The sequence below is a fragment of the Haemaphysalis longicornis genome, unplaced genomic scaffold (genome assembly GCF_048455015.1).
Source record: "Haemaphysalis longicornis isolate Haplotype H1 unplaced genomic scaffold, Haemaphysalis longicornis Haplotype H1 scaffold_14, whole genome shotgun sequence".
NCBI classification, from domain to species: Eukaryota; Metazoa; Arthropoda; class Arachnida; order Ixodida; family Ixodidae; genus Haemaphysalis; species Haemaphysalis longicornis.
Window position 1 is genome coordinate 49,655,928 of NW_027526245.1, and position 16,179 is coordinate 49,672,106.

The following is a 16,179-nucleotide window of genomic DNA, read 5'->3' on the forward strand; positions in this document are numbered from 1 at the left end:
TTCCATGATGGCTTGCTTTATGAAAAAGACAACGCAGCAAGGTTTATTTACAATCGGGATAACGGCACAGCAGGGGAAGCAACGGCCGCTCAGCGTTCATTTCTCCACCTTCTCTTCTTCTAACCGACCTCTATCCTCCTGGATATAGTTACCATAACTGGCACTCAGGCAACTGTGTAACAATATAAAGAGAATTGCTCAACAACAAAATTGAGATACCTAGAATCTGATAATGGCTGATGATAAACAGCAACCTTTACTGTGTTCAATATTTCCGGTATAGCTCATAGCTGGTTCGACGTATTTTGAAGTAAGGGCGCTTTCTGAAACTAAAAATATGCCTTATTGAGTTGGAAGCTCCTCAGAGATGATGAAAACACACATTCTTTACAGGCCGTTTTTTATTGAAAACATTATTTTGCGTGTTGTTTATGACAGCTGAACCCTTCAATTTTTAATGAGAACTCATTGTTTTACGACCACTTATAAGTTTGAAGTTGAGTAGTTACCCGGGAATGCTTAGATTTTTCAAAAATCCTTGAAAAAAGCCGGAGTATAGATACTGCCCCATATTTGTAAATAATACCTCCCGCGCAACCTTTTTACTACTCACAAACTTCGGCCATTTAAGTCTCGCTGTGGGACGTCCCAGTTTCTAAGATGAAGGTACATAAAAGACACAGCACATACTGTGATGAGGTAGAGAACAACAGAGCAAGGCTTCTGAGCTTCGGACAAGATGTGGTAGCCGTGGTCTACCGAGACCACAGTCGAAGAAGCCCGGAAACCAGCCGGGCTGCAGTGTCAGCCACGCCTTGCACCGACGACTGCACATTGAATCGCCGGCATCGACTGTGTGACGCGGTCTTTGTCCAGCCGTTCTACCCACACACGCCGAGATCCTTGACTGGCCAACGCCTCCGCGTTGAGTGTGCCCTACCACGTAAAGCACTCAGTGGGCAGGTTTCCGAAATATTCTGTGAACTGTTATTTTTTGTCGCCCTTCCAAAGCTATGTGTTTTTAAAAGAGAGTTGTGTATGTTATTCTGCTGGTCACTGTAGCGTCCGTTTCGTTAATCGTCTATTCCAGATATTTGTTTGTCTTGGTTTACTACACCTGCGTCAAGCCCTGTCTTGTTTCAACGACACGAAATCGGAGACTTAGCCACCAATACCACCACGACTGGCGTCCGCGACAGGACCCTATTTGCTAACATCTAGAAGTGGGAAATCTAGAACTCGGAATCAACGGAGCACAATCTAGACATGCAGCCTCATAACATACTGACCGTGGGAAGTGAGCTAGGATTAAAAGATGCGAAACTTTTGAAGTGTGTCAGATCCGAGCAGAATTTTTTGAGAGAGGAAAGGGCGGCTCAGTGCGAGGCAACCAAAGCGGCAAAGGAACCCAAACAGGCAAAGCTGGAACGCGAACACGCCAATCATCCCTTAAAACTGAGACTTCATGAAGAGGAAAGCAATAATTCGCGAGGGTAAGGATCTGCGCCAACATCACAAGTGTCTTCAGAATCCCTGACGCCGAAAAGGACGCACAAGTTATCCCTCCAGTTGGAGATCGCAGACATACTGTGATTCGAATATGTTGCGCTTGCGCATTTCTGGCATCAAGGCAACTGGTCCGTTAGAATGCGCATGTGCTTGACAGGCGAAGCGCTAAGTGTTAAATTTCCCGCTGGCTATGCGCCAGTCATCATCGTTACCGTGTAGATTTTTCCTGTCATCATATCTGTCATCCCTGCTAAAGGCAGCCATGGCCCAGGTCTGCCGTGTTTCGTTCTTCCGTAACACTTTGTTTGAACAGAAACGTCCAGTCACTCACATGAAAAACTGTTTTTACAATGTCCCTCCACACGAAAGAGGGTTAAGTAAGTGCCGAACGCACCTCCTATGAACTTTTCACACTGCTGTAGCATGAAGTATTAAAAAAAGCGACACTAATCAAGGCAACTCTGTACGCGCAATAATTCTCTGTATCATTCACACATTAGCGGCCGTCAGGATACGCAACCTTTAAAAAAAACATCATATTTGGAACAGCAGGAGATGGCTAGTCCCGGAAAAATGTGCCTACCATTCATCTTCTCTGGCGTGGAACGAAAGCAGGAATAAGTCTTGCGCACAACCCGATTGAACCAAAATAAATTAAATTTCCTCCTAATTTTCTGTAGGAATTTTATTTTGGGATATGTTAGTAAATCAAGGAAAACAAGAGTTCCAGCAGGATAACCTAATTGAACACCAGCAACCTTTCTTCCAGAAAAGCACCTAACCACCACAAGATTGTCACACGTACTAAAGAAAAAAATGTCCAAATAAATACAACATCCTTACTCTTCTGACACTCCTTGAAGAGCGCGCATTATGCTGTCTCCTATTAAATCCAAAGCTTGTCAAAACCTACGTCCAAAAAGAAAAAATATTACCTCTAAATGACCTCTGCTGTCTGCAGTGTAACGTATTCAATAATAAAGGCAAGTCTCCGATACATTAGCAAAACCTTTGTCCAACCAAGGCGGCATAGAAGGTGTGCCCCAAGACCGGCCCGTCTATGGCCGCTTTCTGGCATGTCCGGCCAGCATCCAGGTTCTGGCAGCCACTGATCATGCATTGAATGGCCAAACATTCGGCAACCAGCGCTTCGGCATTTTTCTGTCCGCCCGTGTCCGGACGCACAACGGCAGCTAACCGGCTGCCAGATATTCAGTTCTCTTACTGCTGCCGACGTTGAGAAAGAGATCGGCCGAAGTACGGCCTTAGGGCATCCGTTTTTTCTTCGGGAAGCGGTAATCGGCCGAAGCACGGCAGGCGACCGGCCACAGAATAGGCGTATTCTTGCGGCAGTTGGTGTTCGAAAGGAGACCGGCCGGAGCGCGGCTGCCGTGCATTTGTTGTTTCAACGGTGAACCGCGCGTCCTGCGGACGTACGGCCCCAGAATATACGTTTTGCATTCGGTTAGCTGTCCTCGGCCGAATTACGGCAAGCGAATGGCAACAGAATATTTGGCAACCGGTGTTCAAGAGGAGACCGGCGTACGTAAGGTATCTGGTTATACGTCCTTTTTTCGGCAAACGGCATACAGCCGAACAACGGCTCGCGCCTGGGCGCCGAGAATTCATGCACAGACGTGTTTGGAAGGAGACCGACCGTTTTTTTCCTGGGGGGACAAAAAGCCGTTAGGGAGCCGAACGACGGGGACGCGTTTTTCATCCGCTGCGTGTTTCTACGTTTTAAATGAACGAACATCGTTTGTCAAACAGTAATGAGTGTTCTTGGTGAACGGGCAAGGTGCATGGACTCACTGGACATTAGCAGGGAACCTTTTAGGCCATCGAAATGTCATTTATTGCCGCAAGAAGACTGTACCACACCGACGGGTGAGCTAAGCCTCGCCAGTCATCGCCGCTACCACGCTACTTCCGCCGGCTTCGTCGACGCATCATCTCGAGGCTATTCGCCCGCTCAAGAAATGGAGAGCATTGGAGACATCGATCCGCCAGAGATGTCCGATACGAGATGGAGATGGTTCACCAAAATAACTGGCCTTCAAGGGCGTCGAGCAAGCGGCAACCACGCAGGAGCTAAACCGCCACCATGTCAAGGACTCCCCACCAAAGAAAGGTAGTGGGAGCAACAGCGCAAGTTATTCTGCTTACAATTAAACTGCGACAAGCAATGTTGCACTATGTTGTTAGTGATAAACGTAGAAGAGCCTCGCTCGTGCATTGGTGGGATCAACTTTATGCCCTGCACTATGTTACTTCAGAGGATTTTATGACTGCCTATTTAGAAAAAAAAATATTTTAAATTTGCGATAACAACAGAGCCTTGTCACTGACGAAGCCTAGCTGTTAATTTAGTTCTGATGTTTGAAGCTGAGCTTAGCTACTCTTGGGATATGACTCATTTGGGTAAACATAATCGCCAGCATTCTAGCAAACACGAATTTTGTCAGGATTTTCTTGCTCAACGCAGATTGTTGAGTTCACGCAAGATTTGGCTCTTGAAATAGATAAGCTTAAAGTGGTTGACTGTATTATCTTGGACTGCAGAAAAGCAAATGATGGTGCTGCATATCACCCTCTGCGTAGTAAATTTCATCCTATGAACTGAATGAATCGGTTTTTGCATTGTTATTACAATTGGTCCTATAGCTTTGTTCAAAAGTACTGTGTAGTTAACCGGACTATAGCGAATGAACGTGATTCCGTATACCTGCAGCTTTATTCGCATTTAATAACATTCTGGTGTGCTGATTCACAAAAGTTTTTGGATGTTAAACAGTCTGTTAACGGCACCTTTACAAGAAAACCTTCATTCCAATTGGATACGTATACCGTAAATTATGCTGCTGTGACAACGGCCGAGGAATATAAATACCTAGGAGTTTATTTAGGGAGTGGTTAGAGGTTAACTAGGCAGGTGCACACAGTAAAAGTTACAGCTGCATATGTTTTTGGCTTTCTGAGACGAAATTTCAGTGAACCTCCATCTAACTGAAAAGAACAACCGTATTTAACTCATGTGCGCTCAATCTTGGAGTACGCATGTGTTTTCGTGCATCCCTACGTCAAAGAGCTCGTTGATACGCTCGAAAACATACAGAATATGTCAGTGCGATTCGTATTAGGTAATTGGCACGCTCAACTTAGCATGAGAGAAAGTAAAAATAAACTGTAATGGCAGGACGTGAAAGATCACAGACGAAACCACAGGTTTAACTTTTTTCGTAATATCTATCATTCGAAAACTGTTGTAGAAGGGGAGAAGTATGTCCAAGCGCCATTCTACCATTCTACATATCGCAAAGTGGGACCGCTAGCTTAAAGCAAATTATTAACTTTCCTTTAAAGGTGACGCCTTGCGCGATTCATTTTATTTTACATCAATATTGCAGTGTAATTATCTTCCACGTATGATTGCATTAACTCTTTATATTGACGATTTTCAGCGCGCTTTGTAGAATTATTTTGTTATTTTGTCTCATATTAAAATGCTTAATGTTATGTGTCTCCCTTCTGTAATGCATGCAAAGGCAAGCAGGCAGCAAATAAATAAATAAACAAAACAATGAATAAATAAATGAATAAAAATAAATAAATAAATATAAAAAACAAATAATAAATAAATAATAAATAAATAAATAAATAAATAAATAAATAAATAAATAAATAAATAAATAAATAAATAAATAAATAAATAAATAAATAAATAAATAAATAAATAAATAAATAAAATTCCAGAGGGGCAAGTTTGCCTCCGACGGGTTGAAAACCCTACACATTCAACCTTGACCAATAAAATATATATTGCACTATTCGTTGCAGTATGCAAGGTTTCCTGTATACATGCTACCATTGCTATGTTATTGGTTTGAAACTAATTATGTAACTCTAATTTTACTCCTTTCCTTGCGTGAACACAAAGGGATACAACTGCAGCCACCTGAAGCAGGGCGTCATTCGCGACGCGTCTAGAATTTTTTTAACGTAGTATGACATTAGAAGAAAATTAAGCTCTTTTGGACTATTAAGTGGTGTGGACGTATACTCATGAAAACAACAATAAAATAGATTGAAAATGAAAGTACCTGTTCTGTCCTTCTTAGGATCAGCCCTGCGCAAGATCATAGGAAAAGTTGATCGAGTAGAAAATGTCTTTGCAAGAAAAATGGGCAAAAACTGGACATACTTTTTTGTGAAGACGTTATATTAAATCCTCCTGAGTGTTTTGTTGAGAACCAAAACGCTTCGTAAAGGCATTAACACCGGTTTTGTATACATCAAAATTGGTCAAGCAACTGTTATAAAAATAGTTTATGTAGTCATAGCATGAAAGTGTTCCGGAATATTGCCCTAAAAGAAATTGGCTAAAAGCGGTGCAATTTATCTCTCTGAAATTCAACCCACTAAAGTATGCGCCTTCCGCCCCCCCCCCCCATCCTCTTTCCCCGTTTATTACAGGTAAGCCGCCCCACAGAGGATATCAGGACCTGGACAATACATCTATTCAAGCTCTACAAAGAACTGAATATTTTCTGTGTTCGGCAGTAAATGAGGCACAGCAATTAAAGGAACGACAATTTGTGAGCACTGTTTAATAAACGAATTTTGCTGTCTACTGAGGCTGGTAATTAAGCAAGGCTGCGCTGAAAGCTTGACGGCTGGTGGTTGCGCGCGAGCTCACTTTGATGTGGCTGCATTGAACCCAAAATGCTGGGTTTGTGCTGCTTCTGCTTGCGCGACATGCAGTGACCGGCCTCAGTACAGCTAACGTAGTGTGGCTGAACTCCAATGCCCGTAGGACGGCCGTATTTCCGGTAGCTGTAGTCCGGCTGGAGTCCGACGACCGCATCTCTGCTGTCCTCCGGCGGACGTACTTCGGCCGTACACTGGTGGCTTTGGAATGGCCGGAGCCCTACGGTGGAATCTGGCCGTATGACCGTAAGCCGGTCGACTGGCCGACGGACACTGGCCGTTGGACAGCCATGGGAGTACTGCCGTATACGGCCAAAAGGCCCACATTTGGACATGGGCCGAACATGGCTGCCGGAAAACGGCCGGACAGAAAATCACCGGCCAAAGTACACCAGCCTGTTTTAGGCCGAACAGTCCTGTGCTGCCCGGGAAGTAACATAGAGGTCTCCGTTTACATTTCTTGTTGAAAAAAATAAAATAAGCTTGTAGGTTGTGACTGCGGTTGGAAACAAACAATAAATAAACTTGAGAATACACATTGTTCACGTTTGCAGTTGTACCATGATCAATGTTGTCACATTACCAGCCCCCCCCACAATGCCTGTTATCCCAAACCATGAACATGGCAGCGTCCAGTCGCAGTTTTTCTAGCACCAAACTACACTCGCAAAGACAGGGCTGAACACTGAATACAGAAGTACACGCCACACATCACAGCCTGGGCCACCACCTCGGTGCCACGTACTATATGCACTATACTTACAGCGCTTCTTTGCAAAAGAAGGCATATTAAGACTTTACAACCAGGCGTGAAGGAGACACCATGCTCTCACAGCCACATTCGGCTTAGAGAACCCACTCTGCTTTCGCGAACACAACGTATGCTCAACACGTGTCTCGTCTGAGGCACTCGTCATGAGAGTTCACAACTCTGACAAGAGTCCCACAAGGGTTTCACAAGAGTTCGAATGACATCACTCAAAAAATTTGCTCACGGTAGCCGATGTTTGCCAGACATTTGTGGCCAAAGCAATTCTTGGTTTAGAGGACCTGGGGTGGTGCTGCGAGATACAGCAGCTCTTATGGCAGCGGAGGACAGCCATGGCCGAGTGCCGCCAGTGGTGCTTGCCTGCCAGCTGGAGCTCGGCGCTTCGGGCCCCTACGGGGTGGAGGGGTGCCAAGATCCCTCCCCCTGGGTGCGACGAGCCGTCCAGTCAGGCCGAGCAGCTGATAGAATACGACTTCAGCCACGACTTCAGCGGGGGTGGCAGTGACCGCTGCTCGATGCGGTGCGAGGTGCTCGTGCAGCTCACTATGAAGCGGCTGCACAGCTCCTGCAGGGACAGCACCCGATTAGAGTGCCATAGGTGCTTCATGCAGTTCCGCCGGAGGGCCATCCTTGACAGCTCCACGAAGGACTCGGTCACGTAGAAATCACACAAGAAGCTCACCTCGAAGAAGGACATGCCATGCTTGCGGGCATACTCAGCTGCCTCCTGACATCCCACCTCCCGGTTGAAGGCTAGGTGCAACCTGTTGCCTAAGAGAAGCTTTGAGACCCCTAGAGCATGGCGCTCGACCTCCTGCAGTGATCGGCCGAGTGCATCGAAGGACCACCGTGTGGTGATGTCGCAGACGAGCAGGATCTCCTGGGCTCCACTCGAGTACAACCGGATTATCGTGGAAAAGTGGCCCTGGACTAAAGTGTCCCAAAGGTGCAGACGCACTCGCTTGCCGTCTAGCAGCACCGTCGTCGTCCTGTACGAGGCAAACCGGCCAGAGGCGCCGAAAGGAGACTCCAGGGCGCCGTCCCCTAGTCACCCGAGGATCTCCCTTGCCCCCGTCGCTGTCTCCCACCCGCAGGAACTTGAGCACGTAGTGGTAGGCCCGGGCAGCCACCGAGCCACCACCCTGGGTGCCCCGACTGGCGCGGCCACAGGGGCCAAGGCGGCGCTCCCGTTCAGCGCAACCTGCATGGCTGCGCCTGCCCACAGGGGGCCTCAGCGGGGCTACTGAAAGACACAGGGCTGCTGCTGCTGCTGTTAATGCTGCTGCTACTGGTAGATCCCTAGCATGGCTGGCAACATTGGCTCCCGTAAGGTCTTATGCTGTGTGGTTGGTTCCAGAACTGAAGCACTCTCTGCGTCGGTTGCTCCAGCGAAGTTCTCCGAAGCAGCAAATGACACGCTCGCTAAACTTGATACCAAACGACACTTCGAACGACGTTCAACGTAAGTGCCCAACGACGTTCGACACTTACTGAAACTGTTTGTCGTGTGGAGGTACGTTGTAAAAACAGATGCTAGTAAGTTTGTCATATGCGTGACTTGACGTATGTATTCTAACAAAATGTAATGGAAGGACGTCGCAAGGCAGACCAGGGCCATGGCTGCCTTGAGCGGGGATGACAGATTTTATGACAGGGAGAATGTACATGATAACGATAATGATGAGCCCATAGCCATCGGGACATTTAACAGTTAGCTTTTCGCCAATTAGGCACATGCGCAGTCCAACTGCCCATTTGCCTTGAGGCCAGCCCAGGCGGCACAGAAAGTGTGTCCCAAGACCGGCCCGTCTATACCCGCTTTCTGTCATGTCCAGCCAGCATCCAGGTTCTGGCAGCCACTGATCATACGAAGAACGGCCAACATTCGGCCACCAGCGCTTCGGTATTTCTTCGGCCGCCCGTGTTCAGACGGACAACGGCAGCTGCCCGCCTACCAGATATTCAGTTGCATTGGGGCTGCCGATGTTGAGAAAGTAATCGGCCGGAGTACGGCTTTAGGGCATCCGTTCTTCCGTCGCGAAGCGGTGTTCAGGCGAAACACGGCAAGCGACCGGCCACAGGATATCCGTATTCTTATGGCAGTTGGTGTTCGAAAGGAGACCTGCCGTAGCGCAGCTGCCGCGCATGCAGTCTTTCAACGTTGAACCGCGCGTCCGGCGGCAGAATATTCGTTTTCTTCGGGCATCCGGTGTTATAAAGGATACCGGCCGACATGGCCTCAGAATGTACTGTTTTTATTTGGTTAGCTGTCCAGGGCCAATTTACAGCAAGCGAACAGCCGCAGAAGTTTCGGCAACCGGTATTCAAGAGGAGACCGGCCATCGTAAGGTATGAGGTTATACGTTATTATGCGAACAACGGCGCGCGCCTGGGCGTCGAGAATTCATGCACAGACGTGCTGGGAAGAAGGTCCGCCGATGTAGCACCGGTTTTTCCCTGCGTGAAGAAAGAGCCGTTATGGAGTCGAATGGCGCGGACACGTTTTTCATCCGCTCGGCGTTTCTACGTTTTAAATGAACAAACTACGTTTGTCAAACAGTAATGAGTGTTCCAGGGGAACGGGCAAGGTGCAAGGACTGACTGGACATTACCAGGGAAACGTTTAGGTCATCAAAATGCCATTTATGGCCACAAAAAGACTGTGCCACACCGACGGGTGAGCTAAGCCTCGGAATTCATAGCCGCTACAACGCCTCGCCCACCGGCTTCGTCAACGCATCATCTCGAGGCCATTCGCCCCCTCATGAAATGGAGACCATTGGAGCATCGACCCGACAGCGACGTCCGACCCGAGATGGCGGTGGTTCACCAAAATAACGGGCCTTAGAGGGTGTCGAGCAAGCGACCACCTCGCAGGAGCTCAACCGGCGCCATGTCAAGGACTCCCCAACAAAGAAAGGCAAATGCGCGCAAAAGCGCAAGTTTCCGGCTATTCTTATCACAATAATACTGCGGAAAACAATTTTGCAGTATTTTGTTGGTGATAAACGTAGACGAGGCTAAGCTCGTGCATTGGTAATCTCAACTTCGTGCCCTGCACTATGTTATTTCATGGGATTTTATGACTGCCTATTTAAAAACACGTGTTATTTTGAATTTACCATACCAACAGAGCCTTGTGAATGACGAAGCCTTAATTTTAATTTAGTTTTGGCGTTTGAAATTTAGATTAACTACACGTGGGATATGACTCATTTGGTTAAAAATAATCGCCAGCATCCCAGCAAACACGGGTTTCGTCGGGCTTTTCTTACTCAACGCAGCTTGTTGAGTTCACGCACGCTTTGGCTTTAGCAATAGATAAGCCTAAAGTAGCTGACTATTTTCTTTTGCGGCAGAAACTCATTTGACGGTGTTTCATATCAGCTTCTTGTTAGTACATTGCGGGAAATAAACTGAATGAATCGGTTATTGCATGGATAGCCGAGTATATCTCTCTGAAACAGCAGTTGGTTGTTCATCCGGTTGTTCGTCCGGATATGTTCCCGAGACCTCAGCGATTCCCCAAGGCTCAGTTGCGGGCTCTCTTTTGTTTGTGTGGCCTAAATGTTCGTTAAAAATGTTCGCGAATGACTGTGTAATCTACAGGACTATAGCGAATCAACGTGATTCCGAATACTTGCAGCATGATTCACATTAATAACGTTCTTGTGTGCTGATTCAGAAAAGTCGTTGAATCTTAAAAAGTATGTTAACGGAAACTTTAGAAGAAAACCTTTATTCCAATTGAATGCGTATACAGTAAATTACACTGCTTTAGGAACGGCCAGGGAATATGAATAACGAGGAGTTTATTTAACGCGTTGTTACAGAAATAGGCACGTTCACAACAAAAAACTTACAGCTGCACGTGCTTTTGGCTTTGCGCGATAAAATTTAAGCGAACCTCCACCTAACTTAAAAGAACAACCGTATTTCACTCATGTGTGCTCAATGTAGGAGTACGCATGTGTTTTCTGGGATCCCCACAGCAAAGAGCTGGTTCATACACTCGAAAACATATAGAATAGGGCAGTGCTAATCGTATTAGGGATTGGCACGGTCAACTTAGGATGAGGAAAAGTAAAAGTAAACCTAAATGGTAAGACGGGAAAGATCGTAGATGAAACCTGAGTTTGAAATTTATGCGTATTATCTATCATTCGAAAACTGGAATAGAAGGGGAGAAGTATATCCAAGCACCATTCTACATATCCTAAAGTGGGATCGCTAGCTTGAAGCAAATTATTAACTTGCCTTTAAGGTGAGGCCTTGCGCTACTCATTCTATTTTAGATCAATATGAGAAAGTAATTATCTTCCTCGTATGATTTTATCCCCTGTTTATAATGACGATTTCCACCGCACTTTGTTGAATTACTCTTTTATTTGGCCTCATATTTGATGCTTAGTGTTATGTATCTCCCTGCTGTAATGCATGCGAGGGCAAGCAGGCATAAAATAAATAAATAAATGAACTAATCAATGAATAAATAAAAAATAAATAAAAAAAAGAACTAAACTTGTGGAGCCGCAAGTTCGCCTCCGACGGGTTGAGAACCCTACGCATTCAAACTAGACTAATAAAATATTTATTGCTTTATTCGTTGCAGTATGCAAAGTTGGCTGTATAAATACAGTAATTCCTAAGTTATTTGTTTGAAAGAAAATATTAAACTCTTGCCTTACGCTTTTCCTTGCGTGAACACAGAGGGATACAACTGAAGCCATCTGAAAAAGGGCGTCATTCGCAACACGTCTAGAATTTTCTTAACGTAGTGCGACTTTAGAGGAAAATAAGTTATTTTTGACTATTAAGATGTGTGCACGTAAATTATGAAAACAACTTAAAAAATATATTGAAACTGAAAGTACTTCTTTGATCTCTTCTAGGATCAGCCCCGTGAAAGATTATCAGAACACGTAATGGAGTAGAAAATTTCTTTGAAAGAAAATGGGCGAATACTGGACATACTTTTTGCTTGGAGTAACTTATATTGAATGCTTCGGAGTGTTTTGTGGAGTGCCGAACCGCTTCGGAAAGGCATTCGCACCGGTTTTATATACAAAAAAACTCTGTCGAGCAGCTGTTGTAAAAATAGTTGATTTAGTCAGAGTATGAAGGTATTGTCTTAAAAGAAATTGCCTAAAACCGGCATTTTCATCTTTGTGAAATTGAACCCACTAAATTGTGCGCCTTCCGACGTCGCCCCCCACCCTTCTTTGTTTATTACAGGTAAGCCGCCCCACAGAAGATATCAGGACCTTGGCAATACATCTATTCCAGCTCTCCAAAGAAATGAATATTGGCTGTATTCGACAGTAAGAGAGGCACAGCAATTTAAGGAATGACCATTTGTGAGCACTTTTGAATAAATTAATTTTGGTCTCAACTGACACTAAAAATTAAGCCAGGCTGCGCTGAAGGCTGGACGGCTGGTGGCTGCGCGCGGGCTCACTTTGATGTGGGTGCAGTGAACCCAAAATGGTGGGTTTGTGCTGCTGGGCAGCGCGATTGAGTCATCTGCTTGCGCTGCATGCAGTGGTCGTCTACCGGCCTGAGTACATCTAACGTACTGTGGCTGAACTACAATGCCCGTAGCACGGCCGCATTTCCGGCTGCTTTAGTTCAGCTGGAGTCCGCCGACCGCATCTCGGCTGTCCTCCGGTGGCCGTACTTCGGCCGCACACGAGTGGCTTTGGGATAGCCGGAGCCCTACGGCTGGAATCTGGCCGTATGAGCGTACGCCGGGCGACTGGCCGACGGACACTGGCCGTTGGACAGTGATGAGTGTGTGGCCGTATACGGCCAAAAGGCCCACATTTGGACACCAGCCGAACATGGTTGCCGGAGAAAGGCAGGTCAGAAAATCACCGGCCAAAGTACACCGGCTTCAGTAAGGCCGAACAGTCCTGTGCTGCCTGGGATGAATGCGCAAGCGCAACACTTTCGAATGATGCACGTGCCGAAAGTCTCGCGGTTAATTCGAAAGCATGAGCTTCAGGTGGGCTCTTATCACTGTGCACTGATGCCTCGCTTTTACGCGTCTCAAACCTTTGCTCCGCGCCACAGCGTTAACATGCGGATACAGTTCTTCGGGCCGTTCTTGGAGCTTCGCAACGCTGAAACTTTGGTAATGCAGTGCCCCCCGTACCTGGCTGGTGATATAAGAGGCCCGCGATATATTTTCGAGAGCACAAAGAATAGGTCCTCAACCGTAACATTTTTTTCTCGTTCCAGGAGGTCAATTCCTGCGAAGCTGTATGCAAACCCTCTCTCCTCTTGCACTTTTAGCCGTGCTTGCGCCGTCTTGCCGCTTTCAGGACAACCAACTGCCTACAAGATGACGCGGACAAGAACCGAACTGTGGGCTCTGCTTCCCGAAAGATTCCAAGTCCTTCGGTCTTGCTGTGTCTGTCCTGAAGAGCTAACTGTAATCGGAAGGATAACTCCTGAAATATAGGAAAGTAAACCTCGATTATCAGAAACAAAAGTTGGCCCTCCTTTGTCGGTTCTGACTTTCAGCCCGAGGATTCAATGAGACCCTTAGAAATGCTAAAGCCGAAGATGGACAAACAGTTACGCAGTTCATGTCCCGCCTTTCAGGTGACTTTGATCGGTATATAGGAACAGCAGGGCTACCGAAGACGTTTGAGGAACTCCGCGACAAAATGACCGCAGAACAGTTTTTCAATTGCCTCCACTCAAACCTTGTAGTGCTTCTCAAGGAACGTGAAGTGGATAATAGAACTGAGATGGCAGATGTATGCGACTGTTCCCTGGAAGTTCAGTCGATGGAGAACCTTAGTCCGGCTATGGAAGGTGGCGAAAAACATCCGGCCGAGCGAAGACTCGGGCCTGCCAGAAACGATCCAACATGCTTCGTTTGCCTTAGGAGTGGACACCCTGCACCTTACTGCAGCTTTTTGGCCCCTCCAATTCACTGTTTTGTATGTCGCAAGCCCGGTCCTATATCGAAAAAATACTGATCAAACGAATCCGCAGCACAAGTTAATGCCTTTACCTTTAATGTAAATCGTACGAAGCGAATCTACTTCGAACCTGCAAGCACAAATTTCCGCAAAGACCTGGAAACATAGGGGTTCAAAGGCCGAAGAAACATGCCAGAACAGGTTTCTTTGCTAATGACTGTTCATGGCGACACGAAAGCGCTAATAAACATCCACAACCAGGAGGAACGATTACAAAGGGACGGAGTGCTCCTCCCAATTAAACTTTTATTGAAAAGACACGAACATATATACATGAAGCTGAGACGCCAAATAAATGCTGCATCACTTCGGCCAGACACAAGTGAACCTTTTGCTAGGTAAAATGTAGATAGTGTACTTTAGTATTACAGAGATGCGGAGGAGGGCTATATGGGTGGGCGTCAATGGAGGCGACAGGTAGAACATCCGCCTTACTGGCAGACGGACTGTGGTTTGAATCCTGGTTGTGGACAATTTTATCCAGATTTTAAAAATCCGCGTGTTGATGGAATTGCAGATTGAGGCTTTGGGTGCGGTCTGACCCTATCGAGCACTGCCGTTAACGCATTTCCTCACCAGATGAGGATTGGCCACCCTGTTGTAGCACTGGCCACAGCCTTTCATGAATACGCCAATTAAGCCACGGTGAGACCTGTGACGCAGCTGAGCGTGCTTCAAATCCCTGAAGCCGGACAGGCCATTATTGGAATCTGAATCTGGCTTTGTTTAACCCGAGAACCTTATCCAGCGAAGCGAGTCTATAGGTGTTTTCCGATTAATTACCTGACATTAAATTGGATGTAATAGGGTTTAGTGAGGTTAGGAGGACAGGTGACGCATTTACGGCGTTAAAAAATGACCACGTTGTAGGTTACTGTGGTCTAGTAGACAGGAGAGAACTAGGACTGGAATTCCTAGTTATTAAACGCATAGCTGGGGACGTAGACGAATAATACAGCATTAGCAAAAGCGTAGAAGGTCTTGTACTTAGGCCTAATAAGAGGAACAATCTCAATTTGTTTTAGGGCTACACGTCTACATCCAGCCACGACGACCAGCTAGTTGAATGCTTCTATGAACGTGTAGAATCAGCAATGACTAAATTAAAACACATTATATCTTAGTCATGCGAGACTTCAATGCTAAAGTAGGGAAAATCAGACTGGAGACAAGGCACTTAGCCACAATGGAGTAAGTTGTAGAAATAGCAGGGGGAGACCTACTAGTTGCGTTCGCAGAACGGAATAATATACACATCATGAACACCTTCTTCTGAAACAGGCGAGCCGGAAGTGTACGTGGAGGAGCGCGAATAGGTAGAATGAAATTAAAATAGATTACATATTGTGCAATAACCCTGGCGTCGTGCAACCTGTGGAGGTGCTCGGAAGGGCAAAAAGTAGTATAGTCAGCACCGTATGCTAAGATACGCAATTAGGCTAGATTTGAGGAGGAACGGTAACGCGCTAGTACGAAAGAAGCCGATGAATAGGTTAACAGTAAGATGTAAAGTTGAACAATTCAGAATCGCGCTGCGCAACCGATATTCAGCACTTGCTGAGGAAACAGAGTTCATGACAGAGGAAGCCAGTGACAATCTTACAGGCAGTATCACGGAATGTGCAGTAGAAATCAGGGGCACGATGGCTAGACAGCATAGTGGTAAACTTTCCCAGAAGACAAAATATCTAATGAGGAAACAGCAAACCATGACAGCCTCAACCCAAGCTGACAGCATAGAACTACCGCAGCTTTCGAAGTTAATCAACAAGAGTAAGACAGTAACATACGGAAGTGTAATATGGAGAGGATCGAATGCGTTGTGAAGAATGGAGGTGGCCTGAAAGCAGTGAAGAGGCGTCTTGGCGCGGGGAAAAATCATATTTATGCACCTAATGACAATCACGGCAATGTCATCATAAATAGGGATAAAATAGTCGTAGTAGCCGAGGATGTCTAAAGAGATCTTTACAGTAGCCGGGACATCCAGGAGGATTCTGAACGATAAGGTAGTTCAGAGGAGATAGATATCCCACCAGCAACTACAGAAGCAGTAAAGAAGGCTTTGAAAAAAATAAAAGGGGCAAAGCACCTGGTGAAGATCAGATAACAGCACTCTTGAAGGATGGAGGGAAAATTGTACTGGTAAGGCTGGCAAACTTGTGCACGCAATGCCTAATGACCTTGAGTGTACCGGAGCCT

At 46.2% G+C, this 16,179-nt stretch overlaps 1 pseudogene; it reads right to left on the reverse strand.

The window, feature by feature from the left end:
- Nucleotides 1-7,430: 7,430 nt before the first annotated feature.
- The window catches only part of LOC144164890 (ras-related protein Rab-40C pseudogene), a 131,830-nt pseudogene continuing 123,081 nt past the window's right edge, over nucleotides 7,431-16,179 (reverse strand).